The sequence below is a fragment of the Tenrec ecaudatus genome, chromosome 18 (genome assembly GCF_050624435.1).
Source record: "Tenrec ecaudatus isolate mTenEca1 chromosome 18, mTenEca1.hap1, whole genome shotgun sequence".
Classification (NCBI taxonomy): domain Eukaryota; kingdom Metazoa; phylum Chordata; class Mammalia; order Afrosoricida; family Tenrecidae; genus Tenrec; species Tenrec ecaudatus.
In genome coordinates, this window is record NC_134547.1 from 5,257,061 (window position 1) to 5,282,788 (window position 25,728).

The 25,728-nt window shown below is 45.0% G+C and overlaps 1 long non-coding RNA gene across 1 annotated transcript; it reads right to left on the reverse strand.

The window, feature by feature from the left end:
• Window positions 1-16,789: 16,789 nt before the first annotated feature.
• LOC142432292 (uncharacterized) lies at window positions 16,790-25,717 on the reverse strand. Its single transcript, XR_012780876.1, has 3 exons — window positions 25,664-25,717; window positions 20,769-20,979; window positions 16,790-17,635 (listed from the first exon to the last, which is right to left on the reverse strand). It is a non-coding gene; the product is annotated as an uncharacterized LOC142432292 (long non-coding RNA).
• Window positions 25,718-25,728: the final 11 nt, after the last annotated feature.

A 25,728-nucleotide genomic window follows, 5' to 3' on the forward strand; every position in this document is an offset into this window, starting at 1 on the left:
GATAAAACTCATATCCTGGCGAAATAGCCACATGGCAGCCAAAAACCTTATACCCTAGCTTGTGCATTCTCTCCCAAAATCTGGACTTTTAAAAAACGCCTCGGGACGTGGGAAAAATTGATAAAATTTGGGACGTCTGATCACCTTACAGTTTTGGCGGGAGGAGAAGGGAGAAAAAGTAAGAGCCCTTGATTTATGTGTGGGGAAACCAAGGCTCAGATAAGAGGCACGATTCTATCTCCTGGGACAGACGTTTAAATTCATGGCCCTTGTGGATCTGATTCTATGCATACCAGTCCTGGGAGATTAGAACCACCTGTGCACATCTTTTTTTCCCCCTCACATTATGAAATTTCCCTTCTATACCTAACCTATTTTTCTATCCCCCCTCCCACTAGTGATAGTCTTTATTTCTCTCTTTTTTAAAAATCATTTTATTGGGGGCTCATACAGCTCTTATTACAATCCAGCCACCCAGCCATTGTGTCGAGCACATTTGTACTTGTTGCCATCATCCTTTTCAAAACATTTTCTATCTACTTGAGCCCTTGATATCAGCTCCTCATTTTCCCCCTCCCTCATGAACCCTTGATAATTTATAAATTATCATGTTTTCATGTCTTACACTGACCGATGTCTCCACCCACTTTACCTGTGCACATCTTAAGGCGCCCTCGTGGCCTAGGGAGTTACACACTGGGCTGGTAACCACAAAGCCAGCAGTTCAAAGCAACCGGATGCTCCCGAAGAGATCTATGAGCCTGTTCTTGTAAAGATTTACAACTTCAAAACCCTAGGGAACAGTTCTGTTCTGTCTAGAGGGTTGCTAGGAGTCCAATTGACTCCATGCAAGGGTTAGTTTGGTATTGCAAGGAGAAATTATCAACAACAGAATCAAATCCAATGCCATCGAGTCAATTCTGACTCATAGTGACTCCATAAGGCAGAACAGAACTAACAGCCCCTTTGCATTTCTGAGACTTTAATCCAGTGGTTCTCAACCTTCCTCATGTGGTGGTGACCCCCCCCCAACCATAAAATTACTGTCGTTGCTACTTCATCTCTGTCACTTTGCTACTGTGAACCGTCATATGGTATTAAAGACTCGCTCTCACTTCTCTGAGTACTCCCCTGCACGCAGTTCCATGTGGTCCATCAAGAGAAGCTGAGGGGAACATGCTACCGTCAAATGGGTCTGGCTCCTTTATTTCATTCTCTCCCTATCTTTCTTATCCTCTATGACTTTATTATAGTCTTCATTTATCATCGCTGTACATTTGTGCCTTCTGGCCCTTCGGGTGTTGACGGCTGGTTTCCTCTGACACTGACTTAGAGTTCAGGGAGACTCATAGTGCCCCCCCACCCCGCCCCGGTTGGGTTGTTGAGATAGTGGAGTAGAAAGCCCAGTCTCTCACAGAGCTGTTAATGCAGCGGTTCTCAACCTGTGAGTCACAACCCCTATGGGGGTTGAACGACCCTTTCACAGGGTCGCTCGATTCATAACAGTAGCAAAATGACAGTGATGAAGTAGCAACAAAAATAATTTTTGGTTGGGGGGGTCACCACCACATGAACTGTATAAAGGTTCGCAGCCTTAGGAAGGTTGAGAACCACTGTGTTAGTAGTTTTGAACTGCCAACTATGCAGATAGTAGCCCTATGCGTAACCACTATGCCAGCAGGGCTCCTTATCCCAACCCTGAACACATTACACCACACGATAAAAATGTTTCCCCTTCCCTAGGGACGCAACCAGTTTGTGCTTTATTACTGGTCTAAAACTGGCAGTTCACACAACTCCAGGGAAGAAAGGCCTGGTGATATGCTTCCCTAAAGATTCTTCAAAACATAATCATTTGCTGTCTAATCAATTCCAACTCAAAGCAAGCCCATCCAAACCAAACTCACTGCCATTGAGTCATCTGACTCATCTCCACCCTATAGGACAGGGTAGAACTGCCCCCTTTGGAGCTGCTGCAACTGTAATTCTCCACAAGAGTGGGTGGTCACCTAATCTGGTGTCAAGTTAAGAATGAAGAGTGTAGGGGCGGAGTCTAGGCTTTAAATCCGGAGTTAGCCAATGAGACTTCTGTGGGCATGGCCTTCTCCTGAGAATTCTGGGAAATCTGGTACTTCCTCCTTGGAGGTGAGAGATCTCCATCTCTTTTTCTCTCTCCCCCCACCCCCACCCCTCTCTCTCCCCTATTCCCTGGGAAGACAAGCCACATGGGTGAAGTCAGACCTCTGAAGCCAGAGAAGCCACAGAGAGACCCCTGCCAGCTCTGAGATGCTTACAATGGCACTGGACCCAAAGACTTTCTACCCACTGGCTTGTGATCGTCCTGCATTTGGCTTTGTTGCATGTGTTTCGTGAATCTGAAGAGGACTTTATGGATTGGTTTCGGACATATGGGCTAATATCGGACTTATGGCCTTGGACTGGACCGGGTTGGGATGTTTTTTTCAATGTTCAATTGCTCTTGAATATAAATCTCTTTCTTATACACATAGGTGTGTCCATGGATTTGTTTCTCTAGTCTACCCAGACTAACACAGGGAGAAGGCCCCAGCTTTCTTTGTTGCAGCAGCTGGTGGTTTCAAACTGCTGACCTTACAGTTAGCATCCCAAAACATAACCACGACACCACCTGGGCTCCTTAGCCATGTGATACAGAACAGAGTATGACTGCTCCCTCGGGTTTCCCATGCTGTAAATCTCAGAAGCACACGGCCCCGTATTTCTCCCACGGAGCAACTGGTGGGTTCGAACCATTGACCTTTCCAATTTGCAGACAGGCTCTTTCATCACTGCACCACCAGAGCTCTTCAGTGGAGATGACACCCAGGAAAGCTCCGGGAACACGGTTCTGCTCTGTGACACATGGGACCACAGTGAGCTGAATGGACTTCAGCCCAACTGGTCTCCCTGCCTTTCCTGCCTCCTTGAGGCTTCTCCTTGCCATCTTTAGTACAAAGAAAACTCCTTCCTATTGTATCAGCCCCAATAAATTGTTAAAAAAAAAAAAAAAGAAAACTCCTTCCCCTGCCCCCCCAAAAAATCCTCATTTCTAGAGCAGGTGTGAGACTTTTCATGGCAACCGATGTCCTCTATAGAATGAGAGCAAGGTTAGGTTAGATACAGCTCTGTCCCTAACCTCTCCTCAAACAAGCCTGAACTTGCCGTCCTAGGACCATCCTTACTGAGGAGCTTGGGCAGTGGGGTGTGGGCAGGCCTGAAATGACCCTTCCTTTGTTATGGCTCCCACTTGAAGGACAAGCTGAAAAAGTACTGCCCTAGAGTCCGTTGCAACTCAGTGAACCGTTGTTGTTGTTGCTAGGTACCCATCAAGACGGTTCTGACCCAGAGTGACCTCATGCACAACAGAACGAGACCCTGCCCAGTCCTGCACGATCCTCACAGTCGCTCCTGCGCACGAGACCATGGTCGCAGCCACGGTGTCTGTCCACCTTCTGAGGGCCTTCCTCTTTTCCCTGCCCCTCTACCAAACGTGTTGCGCCAAGGACTGGTCTCTCCTGATCCCATGTCCAAATTCTCTGAGATGAAGTCTCACCACCTTTGCCTCCAAGGAACACTCTGGCCGTTATTCTTGCAAGACAGATCAGTTTGTCCTTTTAGCAGTCAATGGTACATTCAGTAATCTTCTCCAGCACCGCAGTTCAAATGCATCGATTCTTCTTCGGCCATTGATTCGCAGTTCAACTTTTGCATGCATATGAGGCCATTGAAAAGACCATCGCTTGGGTCGGGCGCACTGAGGTAGTTAGTTCATTGTGCCAGCCTGGCAGATAAACACATGTGGAATTAATTGAAGGGCAGAGAGATAAATGGCTCAGCGAGCCTCACCTTTCTTGTCTCTCACTCTTTGATCATCGGACCAGTGTGCGGCTGGCTGCCTTTCTTGTTCTGTGCCTCCATTTGCAAGCTACCCTACCTGTGAACTGTGTCGCTGTAATTTGAGGACCATTTAAGACCTCCTTTGCCATACAATTGGAATTTCCATCTCTTGAGCTGGGCACTGACAGTTGGTGACCTGCCTTGCTGTTTGCTGCCTGTGCCGGGATAGCTTGAATCTCTCTACAGAGGACTACCTGGCGGCCCTCAAGACTTGAAGGACTGCCAGTGTCTCACAACTCTCTCACGGGAGTGAGTTGCACTGAGCCATTTGTACTGCTTTATATAATTTCACAGTTCATTTCTTATTATATATCTATCTGTATAAATATGTGTGTGTGTATATATATATAATTATTAGCAATATGGTCTTGTCTCTCTCGAGAACCCTGTCTAACACACGTGCCTTAGTTCTTGCTTTTGAATGCTCTAAATAGGTCTTCTCCAGCAGATGCACCTAATGCAAGTCATCGTTTTATCTCTTTGCTGCTTCCACTTGCATCGAGTGTATGTTCAGGTAAGACAAAATCCTTGAAAAATTCAATCTTGGCTCCATTTATCATGATGTTCCCTATTGGTCCCCTCGAGGAGCCCCGGTGGTGCAGTGATTAAGTGTTAGATTATGATCCTCATGGTACACCGTTTGAAACCACCAGCATCTCGGTGGGGGGAAAGACTGGCTTTCTACTCACATAAACAGCTAGTCTCAGAAACCTATGAGTCAGCATAGACTCAATGGCAGTGAGTTTGGTTTGGGGTTTACCTATTGGTCCAGTTGTGAGGATGTGAGAATTTCAGTCTTTTTTTTTTAATTAGGAGCTCTTACAAATACTATAACAATTCATAGTTCAATTATATCAAGCAAAATTGTATAATTGCTGTCACCATCAGTTTCAAGACATTTTCTTTCTTGAACTCTTTAATATCAGCTCATCTTTCCCCCTCCCTCCCCCACCCTGCTCCCCAGGAACCCTTGTTAGAAAGCTATTTGAAATGGTAAAGATTGACGGCCTGGTAGGTTCTAGCCAAGCTAGAGGCTTGGCTCTCTCGCACCGCGACTCCATGTCCCGTGCCTGCGGCATCCTGCACGCTCCCCTCCATCAGAATCGCCGCCACCACCACGGCCCAAAAGGCAACGGAGGTGAAAATAGACTTTAGAGGTAAGAATGGGAACGAATCCGAACAAAGAGAGCTAGCATTCAGAGAGCGAGGAAGAATGTGCCCAGGTGATCTGAACGTTGGATGATTAGAAGCCAGGTGTTTTGATGGCGTACACAGATGGTGTCACATCAGGGGGGAATTGAGGATAACGGTTTGGGTTAAATACCTCAGACATCATATCGGTTGGCATACGGGGCTATCAGGAAAACAAAGCGGATGTCATTTTAGCATCCAGTGCAGATGATGCTGGAAGTCTGGGGGCCTGTGGGGAGCTTCCAGAGCATGCTGAGATGCCCTGGAGATGACGATGAAATCTAATTTGACCTCACTAGAGATGAGGACGAGGAGGACATTGATGATATCTAAGTTGAACCCCCTGTTTTACATTCCGCGTTATACCTGGAGGTGGTCCCACGGTTCCAATTTGGGGCTCAGCTCCATGGCAGAAGCTTAAAATTTCCTCAGTCTATTTATTCAAGAAGGTTGCTTTGCTTCTAAGGTATTGATGTTTCTTTTAAAACTGAGACTGTTGAAATATCAAGAAAAATGTTAGGCCCACTTTGTTCTTTTGATGTAACCGAGTTTCTGGATAAAAGACCATATAGCATCTGTTTTTGTTTTTTTAATCAATATTGCCTTTCCCGCTTTGACGTCTTCACTTCCAGGACATAGATATTCGAATGAATTAGTTGTCCTCTACTCATTAGGGGTTTTGACTGGCCTGTTGAGTGTACAGTGTTTCTGCCTGCTCTATATACCTGCATAGTCCTTGGCGATTTTGATACCGCTTAAGAGAGGCAGAAGTCTGCACCTAAAGTCAAAATAAATAGCTGGTTTTCCATATGTAAATAACATGTGGCTGTTTTTATACTAACTTTGAGATCACGTAGTTCTGATTGTGACCATGTGTTGTTACCATGAACAGACATCATGAAAAAGCATTTCCAAAGTTCACTTTTCAAAACTTCCGTTTCAAAGGCAATTATTAATTTCTAAACCTAATAGTTGCAGAAATCAGATGCTAGGTGGCACCAAATTATCTTAAATGGAAAATTCTGATGTAGTTGTGACACTTTTTTAAAAATTACACTTTTTGTTTAAGTCGTGTGCATAGGAAATTTCTTAAACAGTATGTTCTAATGTGATGTCTGTATGTAGAATGTTCTTAGAGAACAATGCACTTATGTTAAATATATTTTATTTTTAAAAGTTATACATCATAAGCTACAATGTGGAGTACTTCATAGACAATGAAGTTAATATATTAATCCAATTTCATAATAAATTATACAAATTTAGCCTTTTTCACACGATCCCTAAACTGGTGAAAGAGAAGAGGATCCTCCCAGCTTAACAAACGGAAAAAAGAAGAGTCCAATTTCTAAATGGAAAAGCTACAGCTAAGAAATAAACTATCAAGTGGCTAAGTGTATTATATCTTTTATATGCAAGATGATGTATTTTATTAGTGTGCATTGGGGGGGGGGTTAAGTTTATCCCAACCTTTTTTTTTTTTTTTTTTTGCCATGTCATCAACTTTACTGAGATGGAAGATCAGGGCTGGGTGTGAAAGATCTCACTGGCTACATTTAACACAACTGTTGAAGAAGGAATCCATAATAAATTGGTCTACAGAGGACTTTTCAATGATGAGCAATAATATAAAAGGGAATAAACTTCCTTTCACGTGGACTCAGAAAAATATATCTTTCCTAGTCCTTCTCTGATAGTCCTTCTTTAATAAGTATGAAAAATCTGAGGCCAGAATAAGTACTAATGAAACATTCAATTGAAAAATAGGAATCGTGACTCAAAAACATTTTACAGCCAAAGAAACCCCATGTAGGCTATCAGTTGGAATACACTCAATGACAATGGATTTGGGGGGCTGGGATAACATGCCAGGCAGGAATACATTCCCATTAAAAGATTATGGGAAACAGGAAGGTTCTTATATCAGTTCCTTGGCCTCCATATTCCCAGGCTACCCCCTAGGAGCCCATTGAGGCCAAGGGTCTTCTTGGGTAAGAATGTCTGCGCTGGTGGGTTTGGGACTTTGGGCTGGATGCCCCCCAAAAGGGGGGAGGGGTGTTTTCCGGTCCATTCAGACCCATGACAACTGAGATAGTTAAATTTTATCGTGCCAACCTGGCTGATAAACACATGTGGGGTTAATTGAAGGGCAGAGGGATATACAGCAATAGGAGGGGGGACAATCCAGGACTGTACAGCAATAGGAAGAGGAAGGATTAGGGGTACACATTTGACAAGATGAGCAGATCCTAGATTCAAGATGGCAGCCTAACCTTGGTTGTTACTGAACCCGGTGGTTTGATTTATTCTGAGCCCTTCAGGAAAGCAATCCACTGTCCTTAAGAGCAGGGAGTGAGCCCAGTGGGACAGACAATAGGGTCTGCTTGCTCTGAATGACTGATGCTTTCAGGGAGATAACTTGAGAATCATTTGCCATTCGTTGCAAGCAGTGTCCTAGGTCTGACATCTATTCTGGGGAGACAAGCCAGGGGAAGGCCTTTTTATTTCCCACAGAATTATATAAATGGAAGAATGTGCTATGCTCATGGATAGGAAGACTTGTGAAAATGTCAATACTACCCAAAGCATTCTACAGATATAATGCAATCCTGATTCAGCATTATTCTTTAAAGAGAAGGAAAAAGGAATCACCATTATTTTTTTTATCAAGTGGAAAGCAAGCATAGAGGCAAAGTACTACTGAAGAGCTGCTACTTAGAAGTGCTACTAAGGAACAAAGTAGAACACCGAACACTTCTTCATCCCCAAACCTGCTGTATAGCCACAGTAGTCAAAACAAGCTTACAACACATAGACCCTAGCACAGAAGCAACAAAGTCCACATGGAAGAACACACCAGCCTGTGTGATCGAGTGGTCCCGAAGGGATGAGTTATCAGGCATCCAAGAACAAAAAAATCATATCATTGGCTGCACACCTCCATGATAGGATCGCTGAAGACAAATGGGTGCATAAGCAAATGTGGTGAAGAAAGCTGATGGTGCCCGGCTATCAAAAGAGATAGTGTCTGGGGTCTTAAAGGCTTGAAGGTGAACAAGCGGCCATCTAGCTCAGAAGCAAAAAAGCCCACATGGAAGAAGCACAGCCAGTGTGATCACGAGGTGCCAAAGGGACCAGGTATAAGGCATCATGCAAAAAAAATATATATATATGTATATGTGTGTGTGTATGTATATATATATATACCATATTGAATGAAGGGGGAAGTGCAGAGTGGAGACCCAAGGCCCAAGTGTCAGCTACTGGAGATCCCCTCATAGAGGGGTTTAGGAGAGGAGATGGGTCAGTCAGGGTGCGAGGTAGTACCGATAAAGAACACAGCTTTCCCCCAGATCCTGGATGCTTCCTCCCCTCAACTACCATGATCCGAATTCTACCTTGCAGGGCTGGATAGGGCAGAGGTTGTACACTGGTACATATGAGGGCTAGAGGCACAGGGAATCCAGGGTGGATGATACCTTCAGGACCAAGGGTGTGAGGGGTGATGCTGGGAGAGTGGAGGGTGAGTGTGTTGGAAAGGGGGAACTTATTACAAGGATCCACATGTGACCTCCTCCCTGGGAGAGGGACAGCAGAGAAGGGGGGTAAGGGAGACTCCGGATAGGGCAAGATATGATGAAATAACAATGTATAAATTACCAAGGGCACATGAGGGAGGGGGGAGCGGGGAGGGAGGGGGAAAAAAAGAGGACCTGATGCAAAGGGCATAAGTGGAGAGCAAATGCTTTGAGAATGATTGGGGCAGGGAATGTATGGATGTGCTTTATACAATTGATGTATGTATATGTATGGATTGTGATAAGAGCTGTATGAGCCCCTAATAAAATGTAAAAAAAGAAAAGAGGAGAAAAAAAAAGAAAATGATTAGGGCAAAGAATGTACAGATGTGCTTTATACAATTGATGTATGTATATGTATGGATTGTGATAAGAGTTGTATGAGCCCCTAATAAAATGTTTTTTAAAAAAACATATAGACCAATGACACAGAATTGAGAACCCGAAGTAAACCCATTCACCAATGAACAACTGATCTTTGGCAATGAGCCAAAAGGCATTAATTAGGGAGAACTGGTCTCTTTGACAAATGGTGCTGGCAACACTGGCAACACTGGTGCTGGCAACACGTGAAAAGATCAATCTCTCACATCACATACAAAAATGAACTCAAGATGGATCAAATATAAAATTTAGATCTATATAAAAAGTAGATCTATAACAATCTCTCAATGAAAACATGGGGCCAAACATAGGGTCCCTAACATTTCTCATAAATACAATATTGATTGTAACTGAAAACACACAAACACCAGAAGACAAGCTACATGACTGGGACTCCCTAAAAAATAGTATTATATGCATAAAAAGATTTCACCAAAGACTGAAAAGAGAACCTACAGATTGGGGTGGGGGATGGCAATGATAAGGATCTTAGCTCTAAATTTTGTAGAAAACTTTAATACCTCAATGGGAAAAAGATTATCCAATTATAAAATAGGCAGAGATCATGAACAGAAACATCACCAAAGAAGATATTCAGGCAGCCAACAAGCATGCGAAGAAATGGTCACAATGCAGGGGGGCAAACAACAGAAAAATGGGTGCAGGGCAACAGTGGATGATGTGAGATATGAAAATAATAATCTAAAACTTATCAAGGGCTCATGAGGGAGGGAGGGCGGGAGAGAAAGAAGGAAAAAAAAAGAGAAGCTCAAATAGAAAGTAAATGTTTAGAAAATAATGATGGCAACATATGTACAAATATGCTTGATACAATTAATGTTTGGACTTTATAAGAGCTGTAAGAGCCAATAAAATGATCTTAAAAATAAATAGACCAAGAAAAAAACAAACAAAAAGAAAATGACGGCAACATATGTACAAATGTGATTGACACAATGAATGAATGTATGGATTGTGAGAAGAGATGTAAGAGACCCCAATAAAAGTAGTTAAGTTTAAGAAAAAAAGGAAGAAATGGTCACAATCATTAGCCATTAGAGAAATACAAATTAGAACAGCAAGGTAGATACGCTTCCGTTTCCCACAGTGGCCTGAGGTGATCTGCCTCATAGTTTGCTACTCACCTGACCCAGAAAAAAACCACAAAATCATGCAAAACAAGGGGGTCACATCTTTGGGTCTATCTTAAGAACACTTGTGAAATTGCCCAGGCCATCAAGGGTATGTGTTGCTGCGAAGCCACCAACTATTTGAAAGATGTCACCTTGAAAAGCAGTGTGTGCCCTTCCAATGTTACAATGGGGGGGTTGATAGGTGTGCCTGGGCCAAACAGTGGGGTTGGACCCAGGGTCCATGGTCCAAAAAGAGGGCTTAATTTTTGCTGCACATGCTTAAAATTGCAAAGAGTAATGCTGAGCTGAAGGGTTTAGATGTGGATTCTCTGGTCACTAAGCACATCCAGGTAAACAAAGCCCCCAAGATGGGCCATTGGACTTAGGGAGCTCACGGTCGGATCAACCCATACATGAGCTCCCACTGCTACACTGACAGTATCCTGACTGAAAGAGAACAAATTGTTCCTCAACTAGAAGAGAAGGTTGCACAGAAGAATGATATCCCAGAAAAAAAACTAAAGAAGCAACAAAGCCCACATGGAAGGAGCACACTAGCCTGGGTGATCACAAGGTGCCAAAGAGATCAGTTATCAGGCATCTCACTGGGTTGAATGGAAGGATGGGTCATTGAATTTGCAATTACAGAACTTTTTTTTTCCTAAAGGGCATCAAAAATTAACAAAACAAACTGGATTCCCTGTGTTTCAAGTTCTGATCTGTACCAGTGTACATCCTCTGGTCTAGCCAGATTTGTAAAGTAGGATTGGGATCATGATAGGGGGAGGAAGCCTTTAAGAACTAGAGAAAAGTTGTATGTTTAATTGTTGCTATACTTACCCCTGACTGGCTCATTTCCTCCCCGAGACCCTTATGGAAGTGATGTTGCCTACAGATGGGTCTTGAGTCCCCAATTGGCAATCCCCCTCATTCACAATGATTTTTTTATGGTTTGATGCCTGATACCTGATCCCTTCAGCACCTCGTGATCACACAGGCTGGTGTGCTTCTTCCATGTGCTATTTGTTGCTTCTGAACTGGATGGCTATTTGTTTACTTTCAAGCCTTTAAGAGCCCAGGCGGTATATCTTTTGATAGCTGGGCTCCATCAGCTTTCTTCACTACATTTCCTTATGCACCCATTTGTCTTCAGCGATCGTGTCGGGAAGGTGAGCACACAATGATATGATTTTTTGTTCTTTGATGCCTGATAACTGATCCCTTTGGCACCTTGTGATCACCCAGGCTGGTGTGCTCCTTCCATGTGGGCTTTGTTGCTTCTCAGGTAGATGGCTACATGTTTACCTTCAATTCTTTAAGACCCCAGACACTATATCCTTTTTTAGCTGGTTCCATCAGCTTTCTTCACCACATTTGTTTGTGTACTTACTTTGTCTTCAGCGATTGTGTCAGGAAGATGAGCATCATACAATGCCAGTTTAATAGAACAAAGTATTCTTGCATTGAGGGAGTACTTGAGTGGAGGCCCAATGTCGATCTGCTACCTTAATACTAAGCCTATAGATATATGCACATAGATCTCTTTCTCCATCCTCATATATAAATATATTTACATATGTGCATACCTTTATTTAGATCTCTGTAAATGCCCTTTGCCTCCTAACTCTTTCCTCTATTTCCTTTTACTTTGACAAGAGGATATATTTACCCATGATGCAAATGCATCCATGAATGTGATGGCTCACACTGGGGACAAAGTTAAGGAAACTTCTTAGACATACCCTAACCATTTTGAGGAAACAGGACTCTGTGCTTGAGGTCTCAGGACTACAGTCGTGGAGGACATCAACGTCAATTGGCATAGCATAGCCCATAAAGACAATGTTCTACCCCGTACTTTGTAGAGACTAGGGTCTGAAAAGCTCATGTCAAAGGTGTAACTATTGGCTTCTTCCTCTCCAGAAGAAGTATGAAGAAAACTGAAGACACATGGAAACAATTTCTATAATCTGAGATCAGAAGAACAAGATGGTACCCTGCTACCACTACCAACTGCTCTGAAAGGGATCACAATAGAAGATCCTGGATAGAGAGAACACTGAATCCAAACTCAAAACAATCAGAGGAGGAGGAGAAAGGAAGGAAAGAAGAAAGCAGGCAAGCACCGCTTACTAATCAGAGACTGGAGGAACCCCTAAAGCCCTAACACCCTTTAAGTCTGAAATGTAACTCACCCCATGGCTCAATTCGCAGCCCAATAGACAGGCCTATGAGAGAAACAATGACGCTAGGGGTTACATACATCACAGAATAACCAAACATTTGGTATCGAAAGGGGAGCTTTTACCAAGGACCAAGTTCAGAAGGGTTAGGGACAAAAGGAGGCATGGAAATAGGAAGCACCAGGGAATGTGGGAGAAGTGACATGATCTTGAAGGGTTGCAATAAAATGTGTAAGAATTGTTGAAGAGAAAACGGATCTATTCTGTAAACCGCCACCCGATTCATAAGAAAGGGGTTAAAATAATAAAAGAAGAGCAGATGAGACAAAGAAAAGTAAGCAAAGATCAAGTGGGAAGGCAGATGCCATGTAAAGATTGCTGATAATCTAGTCTGAACTCTTGTGATTTTAAGAAGACTGGTGAGACTTTAAATGAGCAGGAAGCTTATTCCTGAGGGGAAGGTTGGACAAATCTCCACTCTCCAACTTTTTCACCGCTTATGACACCAGCCTCTAGTGTACTCCCCACGTATCACTCTCCATGTCGCTACTGGATTCAATAGTCTATTGCAATGGACACAGAACTCACACACCATACTTACAATTGGAGGAGCTATTATGGAAACACTAGGTTACAATTCAGGATCAGGAGATTTAGGATACAATTCTGTGGTCAGGAGAGCATGTCTGATGCTCCTGCAGGTAGGCCTCTCTCAGGTCCTTACTCCTTTCCCCCAAGAGCCTCTTGGGCTCACCACACCTATATTCTGCTTGAGCAAGTGTTACAAAGCTCTTTCAGCTCCACTGCTAAGTGTCCAGAGGCATCCTTCTCTGACTGTAAGCTTCAGCATGAAGGTGCATAGCTCTTGCTTCCGTGGCTCAGCAGTCTACCTCCATCAAGGGCCTGGAGGGACCCTATTCTTCAAGCAAACCTGCCTGCAGACACTCCATTCTCACCCACCCACTGCACCATCTCCTGCGGATCTTCTGGTTATGCCTCTGCCGTCATTCCTTTGGCTCCAGTCTTGCCATCTCTCTGGTTTCCTCTCCTCTCCTCTCCTTGCCTGCCTGCCTCCTAGGTCTGTGAATGTCCCAGCACAACGTTCATACAATCAAAGGAGGCCCTCCACTCCTCTTTTTTTTTCCAGCTCTTTCTTCATGGTCATGAGGTGTCCCTTTGTCTCTGAAACAGCTCATTGAAAGCCTAGTAGGATGGCAAAACTGACCAGTCCCCATGTAAGCATTCCATATACCTCATTTGCATGCAGGACACTCTGACTCAGAAGGCATAGATCACTGAGAACTGTCAGTCTGACTTCCAGGGATGTGGCAATAGCAATTGTCTACCTATCAGAGTGCATTTGGATCTGTGGGAGGGATGTCTCTCTTCTTTGCTATTATGGTTTTGTGGGCTTGAAACTGCTATGCCCCTTGAAAGGATTGCTCACTAGGCTATGCAAATGAAGTGTCTGTTGTAGCCTATTATGCAAATAGATGTCTGTGACCTAACAAGACAAGCTTGGTTTGGTGAGTTCAAGGACCAGGGGGGAGGACCATGACTTGAAATCAACAAGGATTGTATGTGTATACAAATACTGCAGAGGTTGCGCAGACAGAAGTAGGAAGAGAAGCCACAGGAAGAAACAAAAGGAAGAAAGAAGCGAGCAGCAGGGAGAAGAGGCAAGGAGCTACTTTCGGAACTGTGTAGCATCGTGGACAGTGAGAGTCCCAGAGGAGCTCATGGGCAGAGCTAGTGGTGACAAGTGGCTGAGCCCCGAGGAGCCTGTTCTTGTGGGGCTGAGAGGCAACTTGTAAGAGCAGAGTTTGCCAACATGCTTCTTGAACTTTGCTACATCCTAAATCACTGAGTATAGCCTTTGTGTTTTGTGTGGTCATTGCAACAAATTGAGCCCAGAAGTACTTTGAGAAAAAGAGTACCCCTGGGAGAGATGGTTGGTATTAGAACAGTTGGAGGGTGGGCTGATCTTTATTTGCATGATCCCCTAAAGTCAGACAAGTTCTAGTTCTTTCTTTCTACTTCCAACATTTCTCAGGGATCCTCATGAGAGCTCTTGTAAATGTGCATATGTTTATCTGATTCTTTCTCATTAGTTATGTAATTCTGAAAAAACAAAACAGAAACCCTGAGAGTTCAAGTACCCTATCATCACTTCATATCTAGAGGTGCATGAGACCAAAATGACTGATTTGGGCATCGTTGCATTTTAGAAATAATTTTCTTTATATGTAGTCCGGATCTGTAAATCTATTGAAACAGTAACACGGTTAATAGCGCCTTAGGGTTATGACTGGGAGCAGTAGGGGGAATGTGGAGTTAATAACAGATACAAGAATGAAAAAAATAATCTAAAACTGATTGTGGTGATTTCTCAACATTTCAATATATTTAAGACTGAATTGTATGGTGTAGAAATTATGACAATAGAGTGTTGTTTTTTAAAAAAACTGGTTCAGATAGTTTGACATTTCTCCATCATAAATTTACTATTTTTATCATTCCTTATTCCTTCTGTAGTCACCCACAAAATCCAGTCCACTCTCAGCGGGAAGGCAGTAAGCTACCTCCTAGTGAGGGAGGGGTTATCTATATGTATAACCAAGATTATCCCCAAAGAGTATTTGTCCTTTTGCCCATTTAAGTGTTTCTCACACTCACACACATACACACACACCATTAGTATGAATTCAGCTTCGGCCAGCAGTTGTCAACCTTCCTAATGCTGTGGCCCTTTAATACAGTTCCTCATGTTGTGGTGACCCCAACCATAAAAATGTCAATCATCTATAGACTCTTCTTTGTGTTTCAGAACACAGACCTCCTCCCCGTCCTTACGGGGAGACACAGAGAAATCGGGTTGGCCAGGTGCGGCGTAACACAGACATTTAGCTAAGGAGTTCCTGAGAATCTGACTCGTGTGCAGGACAAGAGGGGAGGGGTGTGCTAGGAGGCCACCAACCACTGCTATTGGATATGTTTTGAGTCAAGGTCGTAGGCAAGGAAGTTGGCCCACGCTCTCATCTCACCCACAGCAGCCAGGCTGACGCGTTAGGCCCGGCACACAGCTTCATGTGTATCTCTCAGTGAAGACCAGCAGCCTGTGCTCAACCCGCTTCACATATGCTTTGGATTAGAATCAAACAGCATCACTATTTGTCAGTGAAACGGTTCCAGCTTCAGCTACTGAGTACTATTTTAGGTTGTCCCCTCTATCCTTTGCATATTACTCCTTAAAACACACACACAATTCTTTAATTTTTGTCACTTCAAGATGCCCCAGTTGCATCTTGTACCATTCTTGTGCGGGCCGTAAAATTAAGTCATTTCTCTAAAGGGCCCTCACGCCCTTTGTAGAAGAGTGGTAATTAGAAACCAAGATCTCAACAGGAGTGTACTCGCTGACTGCTACTGCTGTCATTGCATCAAGATCCTTCCTAGGGACACCATTAGGAACCCACATAGACACAAATCCAGTAAGCATTGCTGTATTTACCTAACTGCATAGTAAAGTGAACGACTCAAGATGGTTCTATTCAACTTTACTCTCGAACCACAGGGTGCATTAAGCCAAGTTAGCTTTTCTCGTTCTGAGTATGAGGGAAACGGCTTTCTCATCGTCTCTCAGAATGACAAAAATGGCTACCATGATCTAAAAGTGACTTACTAATCTCTTTAAACCTAGTACATATGTAGTTCCAGAATCACAATTCCATGTCTCTGTAAGAAAATTTCTGGGCAAAAATTCTGTTCTGGAACTTACTTTCCTTTGGCTAATCGACAAAACACTCTTGGTTTATTAATTCACTCATCTGCTTTTCAGATCAGTATATAATATTTTTAGGAAATTAATGCATGTTATACATTTTTGCAAATCACATAACCCCTTTGAAGAGAAGTCTCCTATGCACAGGCGTGTTCTATGTACTGCACACCCCTTATATGGGTATTTTAGTTGTAACTATGGTATAGCTTTTCTGTGCTAGGAAAAAAATTATGTAAACCAATGCTCTCCAATACAACCTTCCAGAATGACACAAAGGAAAGCCATGTCTGCAAGTATCCATACTGTAGCCATTGTCTACGCTGTCCAAATAGGTAGAAACAGTTACGTGGCTATTCAACATATCAAGTCTGGCTAGTGCCATTAAAAAGTATGTTCTGGATTTTGTCTTTTACATTTAAAGTTCAGAGTCAAAAGAACTCTCAAGTACACTATCACCTGCCCCGGGAGATGAACATGGGCATAAATTTAAAAAAAAAAAAAAAAGAGGGGACTTATTTCCTATGATATTTAAATCCCTTTAAAATCAGTGTTTACTCCAGAAATATATGGCTGGAAACACACAGTGAAGATCTTCACCTGCTCAAGGTTCAAGTGCACCTACAGATACCTCAGAAGAAAGACCTAGCAATCTATTTCACAAAAAAAAAAAAAACACCCATTGGAAACCCTCTGGAGCACAGCCCTGCTCTGAAATAAATGGGTGTATGATGAGTAGAAATCAGCTCAATGGTAAGTGGTTTTTCCAGAAGAAATTAGCAGAGTTTTTTTTAGAATTTTCTAACTCCTAAAAGCCCCTGATTGCAGAAGAGCCAAAGGACTGTATTTTTCTCTAAACCCAACGATGAAAAAGAGGTTCCACACGGGAGAGGGACACACAGAGGCACTATACTGTATCCTCAGACACCCATCAGAGCATCAATGGGCATTAGGATGGGACTTTCACACTCTTTCTCCCCTGATGGCTTTCATCTACTCACCTGAAGAGGTTCGACTATGGATTTGGTCTTCTACACTCCACGGTGGTTCTACTCATTCCAACCTGGACAGTGTTTCTGGTTTGCTAACTTGGTACCCTTCATAGGAAATGACAGAAGACTGAGACACACACCAAACTGGACTTGCGTTTTGGGACATATCAAATTCCACACTCACACAGTAAGGCTTTCTGTGAGCAGCAGGGAGTATACACCCACTCATCTAGGACCAGAGAACAGACTGAGAGTCTGTCACTTCAAGCTCACAAGCACTTCAAAGCTTTTAATGGCTGAAGAAAAGTCACTTGACTAGGTGCCCTCTGAGACAGACAGAGGAACTATCCTCACCCACTGATACCAGGTGGCTAAAGTTCTCCAGCATCACGTCCTGGTACAGGTCCTTCTGAGCTGGGCCCAGGAGCTGCCATTCTTCCCATGTAAACGTCACAGCCACATCGTCGAACCTCAGTGACACCTGTTACAAAAGGGTCCTGTTTAGTGACTTCCTTCCGAGGCTTCAACTGAAATGGAAGAGGTGTTTGGGTCATCCCCTTCTTACAGATTGCATTCCATGTATCGTATAGCACCTTATAGAAAAAGGGAAGTTGTCAGTGACTGTGCATTCAATCACCCATCTGTAATATACAACAATCAAGTGAATCCTCTTGTTGCAACTAAATGCCCCAGAGCAAGAAAAATGGGTGTCTTGGAGGCGGCTTGCTGATTCCTGCTAGGACTGCTGAACCACCGGCACCCTGGGCGGAGGCTAACTGGTGAATCCAAGTGTCTAACAGAATATTTTGTGACAAAGCCGGGCACGGAACCACAGGGTTGCCCCTTGCAACCATAGGTGCACCCGGGGGCATGGCTGGGAGGAGAGTGTCCTGGTCGGATAACTGGACCCTGCGTGTTTCTGATTCTCAATTGTAACATGCCTTCCCTAATGTGGTAGTTACATAATCTCGTGTCAACTTGATAGAGTGAAGGGGTGGAGTCTAGCCTGTCAATTGGATCACAGCCCGATGGAACCTACTAGTGGGAGTGGCCTTCTCATAACAAGGGTCCTGGGAACCTCTCCTCTCTCTCTGATCACGTTCCTATTGCTGAGCCACTTCAAAGCACACTGATGGCAGCCAGAGCACTAGAGATGCAACCACTGCCATGGGATCTACAACCTTTGCACCCAGTCTGTGATCTTCCTGCACTCTGCCTCATTGCATGTGGCTGCATGAGTCTGAAGAGGGATCTATGGACTAGTAGCAGACTTACAGAGTAGTACTGGACTTCAGGACTTGATGTGAACTGGGCTGGGATGTTTGCTTGGTATATAATTACTTCTTCATATAAATCTCTCTCTTACACATACATGAGTGTCCCTGGATTAGTTTCTCTGGTCAACCTGGTCTAACATATCTAATAAACGCCGTAAGCGTGACTGTTGTCTGTGAGTTCTGTATGGCCAGTGCAATGAATGATCGGACCCTGTAAAGAAGTGGAGTGTGCTGCAGGAGGATCAGAACCAGCGTCAGAACTGGTTAAAATAAAAAGGTGGAGGGCACAAGTATATCTGACCTCCGCCTTATACAAATCAGCCATGGGTTGATGCTGATGGTGAGTCTCTTCCTCCCTCCTTTTGAAGTTAAAAGGCAACCAAATGCCTTATAAACAGTAAAAACATAAATTTTAGTTCCTTAAAGTCTCCTAAATACCTACGCTATTTCTGCTCCTGCAGCACTAGATAACTAAGATATCACACCTACCCTTCACCAGGTCTGGGGCAGTAGTAACAGCGTATGTAATTGTAGTACCCTATAATACGCAGGAAACTTACCCTCAGGTAGTCAGTCTACCTTACTCAGGCTTACCGTATTATCAGCCCTCCAGGTGTGGGTGTGTTTTCTTAGTGCTATACAATGTTGTCACACGTAGAGCCACATGGCCACTATACACGACACGCGATGGGTGCACAACTGGAAAAATGCTATTCTGTTACTAAACTGTGCAAGAGACAGATCTCCTGCTCCCTAAATCAATTCCTGTCCTGCGAATTATGATTTTCTTATTTGTCATGGAGAAATATGAAACCCAAGTTGCTAGCTAATGCAACCCCTAGGTGCCATCTGTCACATACCATACTCCAGTTATTAGTAACTCAATGATTTGTCAAATTTTCCTTCTATTTTGACTCAGGTGAAAGTTTACAGATCACCAGTTTGACACAATTCATACATGTTTGTTAAGACTCGTCTCTTGCAATCCTCTTACTGTGCCGTCACCTATCCCACTTCCTCCCTGTGATTCCTCTTTTCTTTCTTCTTTCATCAGTTTGACTTTGACCTTAGGGAAACGATGCCCTTTTGACTTTAAATGGTTGATTATTTGTGGGAAACTAACACTGAGGGAAACAGGACGAGGACTATATTCCCTCATTTATAACAGAGGGAATCTGGAAAGCTGGTATTCCACGGTAGGAAAGCCTCCACTTTGGTCAGTTAGAGGTCAAGTCCAAGTACATGATCCTGCTTTAAATATCGTTCCCACAGACTCTCCTACTAAAAGCTATGCTGCCTTAAAGTGAGCACAGGGTTGATTTATCTCCCGATAGAAGCAGACACCCTTTTTTCTCTTCCCAACCCCCAATGCAGGTATTAGGTGTCCTTTCCTGTGAGCTCAGAGACCTTAATGTAGATGCCATCCACCTTGTGACACATGTAACGACTGAATATGCATGTGTCCGGCTACCTATAAATGTACCAAGAGTAAAGGTTCTCTCTGTGTCACTTCTCCCAGTTCCACGTGGTCTATCAAGAGGAGCTGAGGGGAGCATCCTACCATAAAATGTGTCTGCCTCCCTTATTTTACTCTTTCTCCTATCTTTCCTATCCTCGAGGATAATCTCCAAATATTATCGCCATACAATTGCGCCTGCTGATTGCGCCTTTGGTTGTTATAGGCTGGCTTCCTCTCACGATTATTCTAACACACGAGTGAAGAGTGACTAACAGCCATAGTCTTGAGCGTTCTATCAGTCGGTGTCTGATCAGTAAGGGTAGTCTCTTTTATGATTTTGAATTGTGCTATGGGTTTTTCTTCCATTCCACCCTGGGCCTTCTAAAGTGACCCTGTTCAGAACTATGGGTAGTGGTGGAGGAGCACCATCCAGTTCTTCTACGTTCAGGCTTGTGGTAACTTACTAGGTTTGCAGAGTCCCAAAGTCCATTGGACTAATTGTTTCCCACAGGTCTTACAATTCTTGCCATTCTTCTTTCTTCCGGAGGGGAAAGACCAATAGTTGCACCTTAGATGGCTGCTCACAGACTTTTAAGAAGCCAGTCCCGACTCACCAAAGTAGGATGTGAAACATTGTGAACTCTGTGATATGACAACTGCCTCAGTGTCCCCCAAGACAATGGCTCGATCAACAATTTAATGCTAATCCTATGACTGATGTTTCCCATCCTGCTTTGCCTCATGTTGAAATCAGCGTATAAACTTTATACACTCCAGCTCCATTTCCAAATATTTTTCAGATGAACAGACCTGATGTCTGACAGGCCTCTACAAATCTACCAGGGACGGAGGAGAGCATGAAACAAAGCAAGAGCCACCTGCGGCTTCATCATTTCCTTTGGTTTTCAGGAAATGGCCAGCAGCTGGGATGCTTTGTCTCCGTGTCTTCTGGGTGAGCTCTAAATTTCTGTTCAGAAATCTCCGACTCTGGTGAAGGCCGTCCCAGGAAATGGCAATCCGCAAATCCGCGACCCTCTGCCTCCTTCCTTCAGGGGATTCTCCTGCTGCTGGGCAGTCACAACCTAGAGACTGAAGGGAAACTCCCTGTCAGTGGTACGGTACGGTGGAGACTTTGACTCACGTGCTTTGGACATATTATCAGGAGGGGCCAGTCGCTTGAGACGGGCATCGCGCTTGGTACAGTAGAGGGAGAGCAAAGAGGAAGACCCTCAAGGCAATGGACTGGCACAGTGGGCAACACAGCTCAAACCTAACAGCTGTGCAGCTAGTGCAGGGCCAGGCCATGTGTCCATGGTGCATCGGGTCGCTGTGACAGCACCTAACAAGCTTCTGCGGATAAAGGTTGCTAACTCTCGTGACACCACAGAGTGTCTAGCCACATGGGTGGCTGGATGACTGCCACACACACAGTATTGAACAAAGGACGCGTGACCTCCCTGCCCCCTGTGAAAAAGATCCCGGGCTATACAATGTCATAATCTTCTGTTCAAAAGTGGATGAAACCACATCAGTCACAATGGCGACCTGCACAGCGGAACTCTGAGTAAGAGCGTGGGAGAGCTTCCTATACAGGCGAGGATGGTAGCTACCTCCTGGGTGAGGTCGGGCTCCCGCTGGGAACACTGGGTGCTGGCAATGCTCTAAGGTGTGGCTGGACTCCCTCCTCCACCTCATATATTTAGAAAAAAAAACTATAAAGAAATGAAGGAGCAACAATAGGAAAGCCTTTTCTGTGAAAACATCAGTTAACACTGAGGGAAGTAGGACCCTATTTCCCTAATGTATTCCCTAATGTATACCAGAGGGAATTGGGAAAGCTGGTATTCCACGGTAGGAAAGCCTCCACTTTGGTTAGAGATAAAGTCCAAGTACATGATCCTGCTTTAAATATCATCCCCACAGATTCTCCCCTGAATAACTATGCTGCCTTCAAGTGAGCACAGGGTTGCTGTTATCTCCCTACAGAAGCAGACATCCTGTTGCTCTCTTCCCGCTGTGACACTCAGCCCGCCTCACACCTTCCCCCAATGCAGGTATGAGGTCTCCTCACCTGTGAGCTCAGGGACCTTACTGTAGTTACCACCCACCTTGTGACGTATGTGACTACTGAATAAGCATGTCTTATGGCTACTCATAAATATCCCAAGTTAGTAAAGACACCCCGCTTTTCTCCCACCTCCATGTGGACACTAAGGGGGGCTGAGGTGAGCATGCTACCATAAAATGTGTCTGACTCCTTTATTTTATTCTCTCTCCTATCTTTCCTATTCTCAATGACTTTACTATAATCTTTATTTATTGCCACCATACAGAGGCTGGTTTCTTCTGATAACTGCTCATGGGAACTGGACCCAAAATGACTAAGTGAATGACTAATAGCTGGCATCCCACTGTCATTGATTTGACTCTGACCCGTACTGACCCAATAGGACAGAGTTAAACTGCCCCCTTGGGGATTCTTGAGGCTGGAAATCTTTATGCAAGTAGACAGCCTCTTTTTGCTCCTGAGGAGTAGCTGATGGGTTTGAACTGCTGACCTTGTGGTTGGCAGCTGTGTAACCCTCTACACCACCAGAGTCCTTCATTTCGCTGCTAGGTTTGATCATTCATTGCAAAGACCACACAGAACTCACACTACACCCAGAATCGTGAAGTTCAATAAAGAAGTACTAAGTGACCATTCAGAATCAGAAAAGACTAAGGATACAGCTCTTTAGTCAAGACAGCTTCTTCTCAGCCACACCCACCAGTGTGCCCCTTGGCCCTCAGAGCCCTAGGCCAGGCTGCCTGGCCTCTGCCAGCTTGAACAGGTGTGAAAAGGCGCTTTAGTTTTCCTCATGAGTGCCCAGAGGCACAGCACCCCACAAGCCAGTTTCCTACACAAAAGCCCTCATCTTAACTTGCTATGTGGGTTGGGAAGCCCACGACTCTGCCACGCTCTGACTCCTAGTTCTGCTGCTGCCCCGCTGATGTTCCAGATGCCATCGGGATCCAGTAGGGTCACTGCGCAGGCGTCTCGGGTCCAGAGGACGTGCTCCACTCCTGGCTCTTGCTGGTACTAAGATCGCTCCTCCTGCTTCTGAGGACTCATTCCATACACATCAGGATGACAGGCCAGGGCCGCTTATTCCCAATTACTCCCAGGTGAATCCTATCAGTATCTTTCCCCACCTTCTTACCAGACTCATACAAGGTAAGGCCATTTAGTGGGAGTTAGAGACTTTCGCTGGAAGAACCACAGTAAATAATTCACTGGCCCTGACGCTGAAACAATGGGCTCAAACCTAAGAACGAGGATGAGGCAGGCTCAGGACCTGGCAGTGTTTCGTCCAGCTGTACACAGGAGTGCTAGGAGTCGGAACCAGCCCCATGGAGCCGAACAACAAAGACAACACACGGGGCCTTACTTACTAAGAAACGGGTCTATGGGCCACTTTGCCAGAGGGATAAACAATTAGCAAAACAGAGATACTGTCAGCAATGCAGAATGTGTGCATGTCTGTGAGCCTTTGCTGGCTGGAAGGTCTCTTTGTTACAGAGATTCAAACAATGGAATGTTGTTCAGTCTGTGGCAGGAAAGCCACAGACAACATACGAAGCAATTGGTCCCTCCACCTGTACTTAGGCAATGCATGAATTAGAGGAGAAAAGACAGGATTATCTAAATCAAGGTTTTCCAACTACTGTCCAAGGACCGGACTGGCTTCTGCACCAGCAGTTAAGGTTTGGCTCTCAACCCAACCACCAACCAGCCAGAGATCCTAGGCAGAGCACCCCAATCCTGTATTAATACAAAATCTGGACCTGATGTCCATCCTCACCCCCAACATGGTTGTATCAACATATTAACTCCCCAACTAGATGCAGCAATGCTACCTCCACTCCTTACAGTCAGTCACCATGGCCCCGGCCCTGATGATTGGAACATCCTTGTCCGTAACACAAGGGAGCTCCAACCTATGTCTTCCTTCTGTTGAATGCCCAAATTCCAGCTACTCTCTGTGGGATCCAGCCCATATCCAGATGAGTCCTAAGGGACGGTGTGTAACTGAAGGGAAGAAATTAAGAGGCAGACAAAAATTTGGGGGGGCTCACCTCCTCCATGCCATCAGGTGAGAGAGAGAGAGAGAGAGAGAGAGAGAGAGAGAGAGAGAGAGAGAGAGAGAGAGAGAGAGAGAGAGAGAGAGAGAGAAAATGAGAATGTATTGAGAGAATGTATTCTTACACCAACTTATATAGTCTTGGGGCATTCAAGCCTCCATAATTACAGGTAACCACATACACAATAAAGTGGGAAGTACCTTAACCTTGCAGGTCCCTGAGTTCACTGGAGAGTAACCTAACACCAGTGTTAGGGGCAGGTAAGGGGAGTGACTGTTCCCTGAGCAGGGAGAGCAATAACAACCTGTCTGCTCCTACAGATAAAGCTGCCGGCCAGATAGCAATCAGCCCTGTGCTTGTAAGAAGTAGCACTCGTAAGGTAGCACTATAATGGGAGGATATTGTGGGGATGATTATTCATTATGAGAATGTGGCTGGGCCTCATCTCCAACTCACAAATGTGAAGGCTTCCCTCCACTCACAATTCTGGCCTGCCAGCCTTGTTCAATATGAGACTCTCTGCCTGGTCCTGTTTCCTACAACTCTAAGGTGAACTGGGGCACTTCCCCGGGCTCTTTTGTTCAGAGATGCACACAATTTATGCAGGACTCCTGGGCAAAGAGGCCCTCTCAAGAGATGATGTTGCCGTTTATAGCTGCCATATATAACAGTAGCACTGTGCTCCATCGTTTTCTTGAGTCTAATCTCTAAGAGGTCTGGAGGGTGCAAGAAGGAGCCCTGGCGGGGCACCGTGTAAGGTCCCAGCTGTGCACCCGAGTGTGGGCAGATGGAACCCCAGAGGGGAGAGACATGGGATCTGCCCCAGCCAGTAAAGATGACTGCCACGAAAACTCTCAGGGCGGCGCTCCATCAGCTGGGGCAGCTCTCAGATGAAATCCACCCCAATACACACCGCCACTAACTTGCTCTGGGAGGCAACCGCAGGCTTTCTCTTCCCGGGAACAGTTGGGGGGCTCCAGCTGCCCAATTTTCACGTGAACCAATCAACCAACACCCACAGCCCACTGCCCTTGATTCAATTCCAACCTAGCAACCCTCGATGGGGCTTCCAAGACTGGAAATCTTCACAGGACGAGAGGCAGCCTCCTCTGTCCTTTGGGAGCGTTGTACTGCTGGGTTTGCGTCGCCAACACCCCCCTCCGCTTAACCCTCTGCGCCACCCGCTGATTGCCAATTACTCGCCCCACCCGGGAACGCAGCCTTTTGGACCCTCTATCAGTCTGACCGTTCAAAGTTCCTCCGATCCAATCATAAAAGAAACCAATACCCCGCAATAAGTAATCAATGAATTTTACCTCCCCTTCCTTGCCCGACCGAAAGACTTCTCGCGTTAACTATTCCCGCGGAACTTGTTCAAGAAACCCCCCCATTTTCCTCCAACATTTTCCTTCGCCCCTCCCGGAGCTTCCACTGACCTGCTAGCCCACTACGCCCTTAGCCCACCGAGTTTGAAACCCTTCCCGTCGCTTCGGCCCCGGCCAAAGGCACCTGCGTGCCCCCAACACCTGCACCCCGCCGCCCTCCGCGTCACGGCACCCGCACCCTCCCCCCGCCAGTTCCCAGGGCAACACACACGAGGAGCCGCTCGCTTTACTCCCGACCACGGGAAGCGCCCGAAGGTGGCACTTACTCCGAGTCCGGTGACCGGTTTTGGCTTCGCGACCCCTGACCCGGAACCTCTTCCGCCTACGGCGG